Here is a 16,480-nt window from a genome sequence, read left to right on the forward strand (position 1 = left end):
TTAAATCATACCTATACTAATAGTGATATACGTTATATATTTAAATGAACAATCACTTCAAACATCACATAGAAAGCAACTTATCGAAAGTAATAGCCAGTGCTACAAAACCGATACTTTTTTTTTCTAAAGTACCTCTCTATTTTGCGTCTGACGTGACACGTTGGACAGTTTTAAACAATTATGCCATATTTGTTGTCACGTAAATGGGCGAAGCAGTTCATTTAGGACAGTTGGCTCTCACTTTTTACAAACTTCAGACAGTGTATTTGATTGGTCAATTGAAGTTTGCATCGCCTCCATTCGTGGTATTGCTAATGTTCCCATTGCGTCACGAATTAAATAGAAAAAAATCTATAAATATTGAAAAATCTTAATTAATCTTCCATTTACTTCTGAACTTGGATCTAAGAAAGACTAATTCTTTTCCCGAAAAGGTAAGATTTTTATTACAATTAAACTCTCTAATATTATTAATCGTATTTTTATAAGATATTCAGTTTTAGCAGCATTTATTAATGGAAATGAATATAACAAAAGTATAGTTTTTCCTGCTGTCACAATACTTATATACCGTTTGTCTTCGTGTTTCAGTGTATTATGCCGTGGCATGCTTAATAATTGTCAAATAGTATTACACATTGATATCATATAACGTTTAATATATATAATATAAACTTAGTAATGTTCTAAAAGGAGCAATAAAAGCGCTGTTTCTTTGCTTGTTTGTTGTGGTTTCTGCTGTGCATGTTCTGATTTTGTGTCATGGATGGAAACTTCATATCCTTAGTTTTTCAATAACATTTGAATCTTTATCTTTTTAAAGCGAAATAATGTGTATTTTGCAAATGCATTGGAATCATCATTTATATTTCTTTTTTGACGAATTGACTATTTGCTTTTCGTCCAATGGAATTATGCCATTCCTATTTAGAGCGAGAACAAATCTAGGAACATGATTATGGGTTTTTCTCATTGATGAAGGCCGTACGGTTGCCTATAATTGTTCACATCCACTTTATTTGAACTGTGGTGGCTAGTTGTCTCATTGGCAATCATACCACATCTCCTTATTTTTATAAGGTTTGTTCTGTAAAGTAATCCAACGGGATGATGACGGTAAATTTGGATTGCCACTGTACAAAAAGTGTAAGTTGGCCTGGAGCATAAATATTTTATATTGGAAAAGTTCTCAAACTAAAACCTCATAGACCATGTTTTTTATACCCCAGTCATCTTGTTTTTTTACTGAATCAGCTGATACGTAGCCATACATATAACATTTAATTCATAACAGAAATTTACAAATATTACAAACTTCTAAAAATAATATAAGTTAGTATTTAATAACACCCATTCACGTATAAATCAGATTTGTCAACTTGTACCAATTTTTGGGCACTTGCTCTAAGTTTATACGTTTTTCAAAATCAAATAAAAGGGTTATTTAATAGACATATAAAATAACAAAGGTTTGAACAAATTTCATTGCAATAAAATATGATTGAGTCAAAAGGAAAAGTTGACAAACATATTTGTTTATAAAACATCCATTCTATTTTCTATACGTTCGAAAAAGAATTAATTCTAAAAATGGAGTCTTCAATGAATTATAAAACGTTTTCAGAATATAGAATATTAAAAAGTTAAGTGTCAAGCGACCAGGAAACAATAAAACGTCTACACATTATGTTGGAAAACAAAAATCTTGTATTGTTTTACTTTAAAGATGGTGGTAATTAGATTTGACAGCAGTATTTAACCATCTTAAACGGAACTTCTCAATTGTATGTCTATTCTATGCAGCTACAATTGTACTTTTACTTCTTTTGGATTTGTAGAGAGCAAGGATAGACACAATATTAAAATAGACTGCTGAAAACAAACTTTAATAAGGAAGAAAGTTTATTGGTCTTTTTTTATAATGTTATCAATTGTAAAACACATTGGTTGACGCAGTCAAAAAAAGAAATGAAAAGTGTTTGGGAAACACTTTTATCGACAATATATCTGTTGAGTTTTGTAGGTTGATATTGCATCTGACCGTTGGGATTCCAGTGGGTCCTATTGTGCGCTCCTGATAGCCGAAATGTTTCTTTACTTTAATGAAATAAACTTATACAAAACCTTCTTAAAGACAGATAGAAAAACAAGAACATAAGCGTTTAATTTTTATTTCAGATTTATTGATAATGTCCTTTCGCTGGAGTCTTGTAATCAGTTTTCTAGAGAGTCCCAATATGTCCAACTGATTATTAGCTCCGAAGGGCCCTATGTGAGCTTATGCCATCACTTGGCGTCCGTCGTCATCCGTCGTCTGTCGTCGTCGTCGTCTGTTGTCGTCTGTCGTCGTAAACTATTTCAAAAATCTTCTCCTCTGAAACTACTGGGCCAAATACCTTCAAACTTTAACTAAATGTTCCTTAGGGTATCTAGTTATAAATTGTATCAGAAGTTTTGATCCATCGACAAACATGGCCGCCATGGCTAAAAATAGAACATAAGGGTCAAATTCAGTTTTTGGCTTATATCTCGAAAACTAAATCTTTTAGAGCAAATCTGACATGGGGTAATATTGTTCAATTGGTCAAAATCTATCAGCTCTGAAAATTTCAGACGAATCGAATAACCCATTGTTGGGTTGCTGCCACCAAATTAGTAGTTTTAACAAAATTTTGCAGTTTTTTGTTATTATTTTGAATATTATTATAGATATATATAAACTGTGAGAAGCAATAATGTTCAGCAAAGTAAGATCTACAAAAAAGTTAATATGACCATAATTGTCAATTGACCCCTTAATGAGTTATTGCCCTTTAAAGACAATTTTACACAATTTGTTCATCAAGTTTGCTAACATTTAAAAATCTTCTCCTCTGAAATACAGGTGAGCGATTCAGGCTCTTGAGAGCCTCTTGTTTAAAGATACCACAAAGATACGGGGTCTGCGTCATTTCCAAATCTTGATCATGCTGCTCACGGTGATGGACAAGTCAAAGTTTTGATCTATAAAACAATTATCTCTGTTTTTAATTGTTAACTTTCTATTTCGTAGTAGTAACACATGATCTTTGCCAGTATATTGCGTTTACGTTTCTCATCATTTGATATATCAGAGCTTGCGACTTGATATGGTTCTGGGTTTATTTGACTGGTGATATATGCATAATCGATTTCAGCCATGTCGACGCATCTTTTTCAACTTCGTTGAAGTTCATACAACTTTAAATGTTTTCATTGACAAGTTTGTCTTTCACCACCTGAATTTACAAATAAATCCAATTCAATTGAAATACGTGATATGTAAAGCCACTTTTGATTGGACGATAGCTGATGACAATTCCATGGTTGACGGCCGGAGTCATTGGCAACAACGTCGCGCAATAGACTTTTCTGGGATATTTGGAATGTTTATTTTGAACATTTTAGAATTGCATTAGAACAGGAATAGCAGTACTGTGTTTGAAGAAGTGCCATGGTAAATTTGGGATTTGACAGTCGCATATATCCCCTTTACTGGCTACGTTCCTCGTCGCAGATACAACTGTATTTGCTACCGACGGCCACATTACCAATTGATGATGGCAAATTTTAAACACAGTACTGTTATTTTTTTAAGAGAAGTACACTTTCATTTCATAAAACATCTCTTTTGTTATCACTTGCCCTTTTCCTGATCAGCAATTACTTACTGTATCTATCTAATATTTTTTTCTCTGTTTTATTCGAATTTTATATTATTTTTTAAAAAAGATATATTTAATTTTCAAATATCACTTTCAACGAATTGCTCATACTCAATCCATTTACTACACGTTTTTAGATTTTACAAGAAAGTTATACGGCGCATGTCGGAACCAAGTTGGAGATAAAGAATAATTACCTGATTTCAATATCAATTGATATTTCTGGTGTTCATACTCTGGGCTGATATGCATAAAACCGCTTAAGTTAAGATATCTAATCGTAGTACTAATTTATCGTAGGACATGTAGAAAAATCCGTCCGTTCGGAACAAATCTTAACTTAAGTAGTTTTATGCATATCAGCCCTGTTTGTTTATACTTCTGATTACGTGAAATTATTCCGAAATTTTATCACTAAATAGGAAACTCATAAAAAACCGGAAGTTATAAATTTTGTTTTCAATAGGTTCCCTGTTTGTCCTTATGTGTTTGTATTTTGATTGGTCTTAATTCAATCTTTTTGTCTGGTTTGTTAGTACACGTATGTGTCGCTTTACAAATGCCTTCTTCTAATATTGTTTGCTTTATTTAGATTTACACAAATCTTTTCATACTACTTTCACATCTATGGAAAACCTCTTACTTGTTTTGTATACAGGAAAGATAATGCATTCATATATCCTTTTCTAGCTTGACGGACCATTGGATAATATCTTCTTTTTCTAGCTTAACGGGCTACTTGGATAACATTTATAGGGCCCTTGGATAACATTTTCTTTTTCTAGCTTAACGGGCTATTTGGATAGCATTTTCCTTTTCTAGCTTAACGAGCTCTTTGGATAACAGTTTCTTTTTCTAGCTTAATGGGCCCTTTTATAATATGTTCCTTTTTTTATTTTAGAATAACGGGCTATTTGGATAACATTTTCCTTTTCTAGCTTTACGAGCCAATTGGACAACATAACGGGCCATGTTGATAACCTTTTTCCTTTTCTAATTTAACCATTGGATAACATTTAAGCTATTCTTTAAATTAAACAGTAGTAGGACAAAACACGACGTTTTTTTCCATCACAAGTTAGTTAAACTGACTATATGTTGTCTTCAAAATTTATAAAGATCTAATGCTTACTTGAGTTTTTCTTTTGACCGAGAATGTATGTAACTTTTAGACATGGACTTATAGATTTTCTTTCAAAATTATATTAAAATGCTGAATTGCAAATACTTAGAAATTCAAATTGAATTTTAAAACATTTGTTAATCTATACCAGTTTTCTTGAATTCAATTTGCGTAAGTATAAGTGTATTTGTAATTCACGTAAAGCGCATATGCAATGCTATGCATATTACTGAAAATCTATAAGTGAATGCGTATATAAAACGATTGAATAGTCATAATTGTTTAAGGAAACGAGGATGTACAACAGCTTAAATGAACTTTCAAGATGTTGGTTTTGTGATGCAATCCGCTGACTGGTGCCAAGCAAAAAAGTGTACCAGTTTAAGTTTTCCTGTATTTCTATTTTTCAAATAGCAGCTGTGACATTTAAAGACTGGAATTTTATTCCATTTCCAATTCTCTTTTTGTGAGATTTCCTAGTACTTTGTACCGTTAATACAATATTTAGTGAGTTGATTTGAGGTTATATTGAATCACATTTCTAATACATGCTGTTTGCTTTTGGGAGCTTTTCAAAAAGGTATATCACTTCTCGCTTGCTTGTCTATCTAGGAATTGTACACATTAGCTTGTCAAAGAAATTATCCAATGCTTTAAATGGATCTTAGTTTTTGACACAAGTTCATTCCGTTCTTGCTATTGCTGAAGTTTTCTTTAAAATTAGTGAAATAGCCAACTTATTGTCACCTTAGACATTTTTACAATAAGCGTATCCGCATGCAAGATATCACAGATATAAGTAAATGTATATGTTAGTAATCACTATATCCATATAATAGTAAAAAACAGAACAAGACCAAAACTGTGTCTGAATCTGCACCGCTGCATGCAATTGATTGAGGTAACATGTATACTGAATCATAACTGATCTTTCTCATTCATTGAAGCCAAGAAAACTTTGACGAAAAATTTCCTTGTACAGTGAGTGTAAAATTTTCAACTATCTACACACAGGAATTAGCGCACTGCAGATGTAAAAGTGCGTACCCGCTGCACGTCAACATTATGAAGCTACAGATCAAATATAAAATCATTCCCCTTTATAGAAGCCAAGAAAAGGTTGACGAAGATTAACAAGCACAATTGCTTTCAATTTAATATATTAGTTTAACTAAATGGTTTCAGTTAAAATATATCTTAAATAGTTTTTCCAAAGTTTTTGGTGTCGACTCGTCAGAAATTGCTATCACGCGCGTATATCTTGGCCGACACAGAAGTTAGTAGATGTAGTTTTATAGAATACATCATATTGAACATATGTTTCTAAGTTTCAAATTAATGTGACCACAAACTCATGGTAAACTACCTTAAATCATCCGAAACTTAAACCTGAAACGGGAAGGATAGACGAACGAAATATATCAACATTATAAGATATCCATAAGGTATCCTTAACCAAAACATTTATAGAACACAAACGACCTCTGCTTTTTAATATCTGACTTGACAAAACGTTCATTCAATACGACAGTGCTACAAATGAGTTTGATGAGTACTAGATTCTGAAATTTACTTGTACAAACTGTACTTTAAAAATTGTATATTTTCTCTACTATGGAATTTTTGTCTTGTAATACTTTTTTTAATATTTTGGGTTGTCGCACTAAAGTTCGCGAATATTGTTTGCAATTTTACTCTGCAGGAGCTTATGGTACAATTACTATTACCAATTATACTTAGAACTATTCGCGTGACAACACTATGACTAACTACCGTTTACGTGCCATTTTTATGCGCCACTACGCTTATGCAGAAAAAAGTAAAATCACAAAAATACTGAACTCCAAGGAAAATTCAAAAAGGAAAGTCCCCAATCAAATGGCAAAATCAAAAGTTCAAACACATCAAACGAATGGATAACAACTGTCATATTCCTGACTTTGTACAGGCATTTTCTAATGTAGAAAATGGTGGATTGAACCTGGTTTTATAGCTAGCTAAACCTCTCACTTGTATGACAGTCCACCAAGGCGCAGCCACTACGCTTATGCAGTACACGCTATCTTCTAGTTACATTTCGCTGAATATCACATTGCTTTACAACAACATAAAATATTGATCTATGTATTCTTTCATAAAAAAAGCAAGTACTCTTATCCTAGACAACGATGCCATTCCGGTAAGTGAAAATGTCAATGCAAGCAAATATCATTGAACTGAGTGAGACTGTTGTTATTTACTGTTAATATATTTCAAATATTTTCATCTTTAGTTATAAGTTTACTAAAAGCATTCTTGATTGGTTGAGTAAGTAGCAGTGCTGAAGTCGTTGATCTTTAAGGATACTACCAAATAAAGTCATAATATAATAACATGAAAGATGAATACAGATTTTAACATTTTCAATATGTAAAAAGGCCAACAACTAGAGGAAACTAGATTATTGTTTCGTATTCTACCCATGATAAATTACTTACACTGTTTTCCTTCTTCTTTTGGTTTTCCTAGTTTTATTTATTCAAAATTGTTTTTCAGTTTTATACAATAAACACGGTGACTTATAGGTTAAATATTTTCGGAAAAGAGGAAGTCAAACTTAATATATACCTTGGCTTTCGTATTCGATTTCGAACAGTTGTTCAAACATCGTGTATTTTTAGTCACAGATCAAAGCTCAGATTCCTTAACAACTTTACATGCACGTGGAAGAAAATTTATAAGTCAATGTTAAACACTCATTTCTAGTAATTTTGGTCAACCACGATGAAAGAAAAGAAGAAAAAACATGATATTTGAGGAATGATATAAAGCGTTTAGCAGCAAATACTTGTCTATATTTTATATTTACAGATCTAAGATTACTGCTTTTCATCTAGAGGTTATCTGTTTTTATCTATCTTTTTGCAGATGAACATGAAGCAAAATACAACAAGTATAATAGTAGCAGTAACGATATTATTAGCATGTGTAGTGCAAGCAAGATATACAGATGATGACTTAGATCGGTACGTTTTGTTTTTATATTTGTGTATGCGTTTGTCAATATGTTGTCTTTGTTTTCGTCGGTATTCAGTCTTCATATTGACAAGTTCAAGTATATGTTTGTATTCACTTTTCATATTGATTTTCTGCATACCCAACGTATGCGTGAATATGCAGTCTTCCTCTAGACTGATCTCCGTTTTCTTTTGCTGCAGTCTTCTTTTCGAATTACACGCATTCGCCGATATCGCATACTTCATACTACGGAATTAGACTTATTACCATTATTATTATCCAACACGACGGGTGCCACATGTGGAGCAGGATCTGCTTACTCTTCTGGAGCACCTGAGATCACCCCCAGTTTTTAGTGGGGTTCGTGTTGCTCAGTCTTTAGTTTTCTATGTTGTGTTTTGTGTACTATTGTTTGTCTGTTTGTCTTTTTCTTTTTTATCCATGGCGTTGTCAGTTTGTTTTAGAGTTTGAATGTCCCTCTGGTATCTTTCGCCTCTTTTTTTCATATCAAAGGGCGTCTTTCTATCCATAGTTGTTATGCAATATCCGGTCACATTTCAAAGCGCCTAAAATACTTTTTCTATCTTTCTTGATTCATGTTTGCAGTACAAGTTATATATTTACAATTCAATATTCTATATCTATGTATGGACATATATTGATATTTTTACTTGACATTGTTTTGTTTGGTCCACAATGTTAGCTCGAGAACACTTTCGAATACATTTTGTGAAGCGACATCATCCATAATATCCATTCTTCTTTCAAGCCGAATGTAAAAAAGATATCAAAACATTCTGATATTTTAACAGACGTCGGAAGACTGTCACTATGAAAGGTAGGTCGATCATCAGAGACACGAATGTCCTGTAAAAATCGAAAATTTTCACTCCCTTTAAAGCAGGACATTATATTATGATTTTCTTATTGTATCAGATGCTCAAAGCGCGGTCCGACTTCATCTGATTTTTTTTTCTGTCTTCAATTCTACATATATATGGATTATCAAGCCAATGTTTCAAAATATGACAAGATTTACATTGGAAGCCTTAAAGCCTTGGTCAGTGTTTACATTATGGTTAATCTTCAGAAATCTATGTGAGTAATGTTAATTCAAAGCTACGCTCTCCTGTGAAACACTGCTTTGCATACATTATACGTCGGGTTCGAAGGAACGTTGATTTTTCTAATTCTCAACCGTTTTACATTTCCTAATCGGTTTTGATATATCAAACAAATGTGTTATTTGGTTGTTCTCGTCTCTTAATTAATAGGTTCAAATTCGATTTTAATTTCAAAGTTTGTTGCTGGTTTCCCGTTTTTTTTTCTTGTGCAGTTTCCTTTAGTCTACAATTCAAAACATTCGTACAATTATTCTTACATTTTTCGTAGGGATCTATTGACAAACACTGACAAGATAGGAATATTTAAATTTTGTTGTCTGTGTATATTTTACATACACATTTTATATATGGTAAAAATATAAGCAATTGTTTGATGCCATTTATATACCACACAATTATTTTAAAGATAGCAAGCAGATTTAAAAAAATGATATTCTTCTTAGTTGAAAACGGCTTTTCCAAGTCATCCTCAAACATGCCCTCATCCATCAATTTTCAACATGGTTCATGAATAACCTCTTAAATTGAAAAGACGTTCTTCATTCAGTAAAATAACTGTGTGAATCCTCTATCTGGAATTAATATCAAAAGGCTGTCGACATTGTCTATGAAGTATTTCTTTTTGATACTATTTCCGGTTTGTTTGGAGTGGAAATATTCAATATTTGTCAATTGCTGTTAAACCTTCTCATTACGTGTTAGGAGTAAAAAATCAAATACTTCGACGTAACGTAAGCCTTTACTAATGCCTTTCCTAGAAAATTCCTTTATACTAATTTATTTGATTTTGTCTGTTAAGATTTATATTATCAATCTCAATTTGTTAATTTGAAATCAATTTATCCATACTTTGCGACGAATCATTTCTGTAATTGTTTACTATTTGAAGTTTAAATTAACGTTCCTCTTTTCATAAGTGCAGTAAAATTACGACAGATCATCGCTTTTTCACAGCCACTTTAAAACTGATGTTTCCTCACTACCGATTGGTTGTTTTATTTATTCATCAATTAAATTTGAAAATATATTAGATTTGTTTTGCTTCTTTGTTACATAATAAGCATAATTAACCTCCTACGAGATGATTCGAAAAACGGAAACGCTTTTCAAACCAATGTTTGTCATACAATGTCAAACAAATTATATTAATAGAAATGACGACACAACAGAAAAGTAAAATAAAATGATTGCATTTGATCACTTTAATGCTAATAAATCTTCATAAAGAAATGTTCAATAAATGATGACCAAAATCGTGCCTAAATTTACAATACGATAGTGTCATTACTGATTAATAAAAAAAAATTGACTTAGAATTCAAATGTTCATATATTTCAAAGAATTGCCATCATTAATTATAGGATAGAGAGGTTTCAAACTCTAACTACGGATAAAGTAACACGTTTCCCGCCTTGTTCTATGAACGTTTGGAAGCTTCTTAATTTACCAGGAAATTACAGAGAAACGTTATGTAATCATTTGATATCATCCTTGAGCAATGTAGTTTCAGCTTTATTTGCTATGGCATTATCAGTTTGTTTTCGAGTTATGAGATTTGGTGTCACTTTTATGTCTTTCGCCTCTCTTTAATTATTGCATTGAAGGTCTGTCTTCAAATTAGGATGTAAAAAAATTGTTCCACAAAAGTCAGGCATTTTTTCGCAATATATTAACAATCCGAGAGACTGCTAATTGGGTATATACCACATTTTGACTGCATTTACCCAATTGAATTTGAGTTGATGATACCAAAGATACAAAGGGTCTTCATACTTCACTTTGACCTATAACTCGACATTGATGCCGGTTGAAATCTAACATTACGCCAAAAGCGACGACTTCAATTTTCCTATTGTGAACTCTCCATTTAATGCAGCAACATTTTGACAGCATCTATAGTTAAAATACACATTTTCCAACTGATACGGTAAAACATACCTCGTATTTCCACTCAGAACTTCCTTGATAGAGAATTGCTGAAATAAAAGAGAAGCAGCTGATTTAAAGTTACTTAAACGGACGCCATGATGACTTCGTTGACCCTTTTAAAAATCTGTGTCACGGATCACTACGGACAAATTCCGCCAATAGTAGCCACAACTCCCCCCCTCCCCCAACACACACACCCCACCCCCTCTTGTCTGATTTTGACTAATCATCGGATTATTTACTTGTCTTTAGGAACACGAAGGATTCCACTGGTAGAGCAAGAAGTGCACACTCTTCCGAAGGTCCCATGTTAATACCCATTTGTTAAAAAAGGGGGAGTCGTGTTACTCTATCTTTGTTTTTTGTATAGTGTAATGTTGACTTATTTGCCGTTACGTCAATTTTTTTAAGGATGTAGCCTATCCTTTGACTAATTTGTTTTTGAATGCCCTTTGGTTTTATTTTACTTTTTTCTATAGTCCTTTTTTTCGGTCTTGTTCAACAAAAGCAAAACAAGTTTAGGCAAAAGAAAAGGTTAAAACAATTTAAAATTATTAAAATTCTTTTGATAATATAAGAAATGTTTTTATGCGTAAAGGCTACATTTACAAAAGTGTTCACTTTAAATATTCCTGGAGAAGAGAACGTGGAACGCAGTAAGTTTCGTGTGCATTCTTTGGATGAAGCTCCTGTTGTAATTGAAAACTTGTACGTTGTCCTCCAACATGGCGGAAAAAGAAAATTATTCTAAATCAACTTACGTCAATGCAAAATTATCTTTTACTTGATTAATTGTTTACATTCATATCAAAATACATAAACAGTAGTAGAATCAAATTGTGCAAAACTGCTTTATGTTTTCTACGTGAGATTATCAATTGCGTTAAACTTGAAATTCACCATTAAAAATTATCTATGTTAGGGCAGTCTTTTATACGTAAACATTTGTTTTGTTTGTCAATATATGTGTGTGTTTTCATGTTATATGTTTGTGACTGTGTTTTCAGTGTTAAACGTCAAATGGCCGATGCAAAGGCCTCTGAGTATCTTGCCCTGATCAGACTGGGCCTAGCCGGTGGATGTCGAGAGGTAGCGTGCGGCCTGTTTGATTTTCAAACCAGGTACAACAAAATGTACGTGTTGTTTCGTCAAAGTAACGTAACGTCTGGTGAAGTGGTATATATAATGGAATGATATATGATATAATATTACCATTATAACAATATATTGATACTTAGCATGAAACAGTATATGCAATAATATTTATACATATTAATCTTTATCAATGAAAGTTTGCAATATAATGTTACACAGTCCAACTTGTAAAAGCGGCATTCCCTTCGATATATGAAACATTTGTAAACCTGGACAAACCCAATTCATTTAAAGAGACTGAATTATCAATAAGTTGTCGTTTTTCACAAGTTGGACTATGTAGGCTTTTTATTGGCATGCTGAAACACATGCTTTTAATTTAGTTTAAGAATGATCATATATTTTAACGATATATTGAGCAGAACATTAAAATAGAACTGAAACGTTACAATAATGGAGGATAAACAAATGAAAACTTTGGAGGTTTAATAAATAAACAAATAACAAATGTTTTATTTCACTCATGTAGCAAATACGAAATTTGTGACTTATTTTTCATCAGTATAGCGTTATCCGATATGCACTGAATTTAAATTGTTTGTAGACTTGTCTAATTCAAAATTACAATTCAAATAATCTCTTTAAAGACAGTAATTTGTTTATATATTTTGCAAAATTCAAAACTTTCAAAATATTAAGATTATTATAAGGTTATTTGACCCAATGATAAAAAAGTAATTTCGAATTAAAAAAGTAAGAAAAAACAGTGATAATTAGAATCTATTTAACATCATTTGGGATCCGACCTCTCTAAATGTATAAACTTGTATGATCGATCCTTTTTACTTCCTTATTGTAATGTTTTAAAACTCTGCTCGATATTACTCATTTATTATTTTGCATGGTGTTATGTTATATTACGAAGAGGTGGTTAAAACATTTTTTTAGAATGAATTGAAAGACTAGAAAAAGTAATGAGAGAAAATTATATAAAACTTTAGAGGAAAACAAAAAACCATTTCTTCATCTGTGTAATGTCTGCAAATATATGCATGTTGCTACTACCTTACACTCACAGGTTTGCCAAGAGATCATGGTCAGATCAACGTATAGCCGATTATCAAGCCAGACTGGCATTATACCAAGGACGACCTTTACTAACGCATGGTCAGTTTGACACAAATAAAATGTAGGTATCAATTTATTTATATTGCAGAAATGACGATGCTTTGCTGCAGCGTTTCCAGACTCATTTGCATGATCTTCCATTTCCATATGTCATAGAATACTTGATATGCGAAATCGTTTCTGTAAAAAATGACACACGTGTTTAGGCTTCATATTTACGCAAGTCTACCGAATTATGCAAAACGTACCAAAATCTTTCAACACCTAGTGGCATGAATAAAATGCCATCTTGATATTTATTAAATACTTATAAAGAAGCCGTACATCTACGTATTCTATGATATAACTCACCATCCCAAATTGCAGCTTCAATGCACTTATAATCTTCCTGGGCATAAACCGCATGCTTGATTTACTACAGATTTGAAAAGCGGACGTCTTCAGACCAAAGAATTGCAGAGCTACAGGCGCTGATTGCGTTGTCGCGAGGTAGTGGTATAGTTGGGCATGGCAGAATTGACCCATATGGCATGTAGGTATCTCTGCTAATATTGGCCAGGCTTAACGGATGTTTTCTGCATTCAGGTATCTCTGTTATAGTCAATCCAGAATCGATAAATTCATCTAGCATGACGCTTTTTCTATTATATTGGTCGCAAATGAGTATAGCAAGGAGTATATCAGCGAGCCAAAGCATGTTTTTGCGAAAACACAATATTCTACTTATTTGAATGAGTTAATGAGAAAAACAAGTTCTATGAACATCATATTTTTTCTCCTTTGAAAATAAATGAACAAACCAATGACGCAAAAAAGATTCATGCTTGCCAAAACCCTATCTCTAAACATACATTTACGAAATTAAGAAAAAAAAAAAACATATTTTTTTTTTACCAATCCGGTCCTCATTTTTCAAACAAGTTTACTGGCAAACGATAGTGCTTTAGTTAAGCATCATGGACTATTAGCAGATCCATTTTTGTTACATAAGAACAAAGTTGAATTTATAAAATATTCAGCCGAGTGAAATAGAGACATGTGCACTGTACTCATTAAATGGCCCTATTCTATTTATCTCCATGGCAAATTTAGTTTTTATCATGCTTATCAGTGAGCTACGTAAATTGCAAAACATTGACAATATACCCCCGTATTAAACTTTTACTTTATATGGAAGTCACGAACATGGAACCAGTCTGAATTTACGATTCTAAAGCATCCGTCATTCAGCGATATGTTCATACAAATTTTCATTTTATGTGATCGACATTGGCTCAACCACAATTTTTGTATTAGCTATAGTCTGTGTTGCGTAGATATACTTCGATAAAAGTACGCCAACTTACGTGGAAACCTTATTATTATTTTACAACAAGCAACCCATCTCCCAGTAAACATTACTTGGCTCACTAGAAATAAGTCAATGGACGGAAAAAAAAATTTAAAAACAAAAATTAATTGGAACCGTCAGTTTCGATTTAAATTTTCTTTGCGCAAGGGACTAGCACTACATGTGTACACTATATGAAATAAATGTGGTCGTAGACAAAGCGGAGGAATACTCAATAAATTGCAAAGATCAATATCTAATTAAGCAACATGGTATAAATAGACAATGCCTCCGAAGAGAATAAATTGCAAAGATCAATATCTACTTGAGCAACATGGTATAAATAGACCATGCCTCCGAAGAGAACGCTGCGGTTTTATGCATTTCGAAAGCAGTTTCGTCCATAGTGCTAAGATATTGGGTACGCGTTCATTGCTTAAAAATATACAGTAACTTTGAAAAGCCAACCTTACAAAAATCATATATAGAGTTTTCCATAAACTTCTTGACTTTTTCTTCACAAACATTCTGCTCATTCTGCAAAAGCTCATTGTAGGCGACAGCTTCGTCATTGCTCGCTTAGCTCGCTGTAATGAGAAAAAAAAACAAGTATTGTAATGCAAATTCACAGTATGTTTTAATATATCAGTATTAAACTAGTATTTAAAACTCTTAGAATGAAAACAAACACTATACACTGATAAAGTGAATTGAAAATAAATTAAAATGCTTCATGCAAAATAATTTTGTGTTTCTAAATATCCAAATAACGATACTGGCTTAATGTGTGCAATAAAACAAAATTTTGATGCATTTCTTTTTTTTATTCTTTTTACAGTGGTAGAAGGAAAAGAGATACCGGAATACTCAGAACACTCATAAACAAAAACAGACTTTTGCAATATTCTGATGACAGCCATTTATGATCTGATAAATTTGTAAGTATATTTTGGAAATTATCAAATAAAGGAAAATTTGTCTCCTCCGTTTGTCTTTTATTTTTCGCAATGATTATATTTATCTACAGTACTTGTCTTGGTGGACGTAAAAACTCTTGAACACAAAATATTTGATATGCCTGCAGGAGATTTTTTTTAATGGCAAAAGTTCTTTCCTTACTTAGCATACCTTTTTTATAGTGCCGATCTGAAGTTTCCGTCCTTCTTTCCGACCAACCCACGATATACAAGCTACCACATGATCAGCGCTTATTCTAACAATCAAACCATAAAATGGAAATTAGATTATGATGAACATGCTTCATGCTTAAATAAGAAAACAAGTATTGTTATTTTAGTATTGTCATCCGAAAACGGGATCTGACATTATTAACACAATGAATTATCTGACGAATAAAAAATGCGAGAGTTTTTTCCCTTTTGTTCACCATGGTTACCAAAACATGGTGGCTTCAGTAAATCTTTCGAATAGATGACACAAACCCCTTCGTTCAATAGCTTCATTGTAAGCAGGAAATCATAATAACAAATGAAAACCCTTGAATATCACAAGTTAGTGTACTATTACTATCACGGCTCTTAAAGTGGTACACAGAAAGGCTGTTATGAAAAACATGTCACATGAAACAGATAATTAAACTTGTTACGTGATTCACATAAAGAAACATGTCACGTGACACAGAAAGTCTGTTATGGAAAACGTGTCACATGAAACACATAATTAAACGTGTTACGTGATTCACATGAAATAAGAAACAATATAATGATAGAAAAACAGAAATTATGAAATTTATGTGTTATTTTGTTAATAATATCAACCACGTTTGTTTCAGGTGGATTTATCCGTCCAGAGAGCTTTCGTAGTCATCTAAATTTCTGTGGAATAATGAAGCTTCAAAAACAATTATGGACAATCAATTTCCGGAATCAAATTTACTTTATTTTTGTTTCGTCTCAGGAAATCTAGCTGCGCTAGACGTCTTGCTATTTATTTTGTTTATTTATTATATTTTGACGAAAATGTGATATTAAACGTGAGGCACTATGTCTGTTTATATTGTGTATATCTGATAAGAATGGTTGAGATTTTGAGTACGTAAATAAATGGA

At 32.3% G+C, this 16,480-nt stretch overlaps 1 long non-coding RNA gene across 1 annotated transcript; it reads left to right on the top strand.

Moving 5' to 3' along the window:
• The first annotated feature begins 400 nt into the window (after positions 1-400).
• On the top strand, positions 401-16,216 carry LOC127705525 (uncharacterized). Its single transcript, XR_007983900.1, has 5 exons — positions 401-437; positions 7,717-7,814; positions 13,033-13,143; positions 15,251-15,350; positions 16,205-16,216. It is a non-coding gene; the product is annotated as an uncharacterized LOC127705525 (long non-coding RNA).
• The last annotated feature ends 264 nt before the right edge of the window (positions 16,217-16,480 follow it).

This window comes from Mytilus californianus, unplaced genomic scaffold (genome assembly GCF_021869535.1).
Source record: "Mytilus californianus isolate M0D057914Y unplaced genomic scaffold, xbMytCali1.0.p SCAF_6, whole genome shotgun sequence".
In the NCBI taxonomy this organism is placed as follows: Eukaryota; Metazoa; Mollusca; class Bivalvia; order Mytilida; family Mytilidae; genus Mytilus; species Mytilus californianus.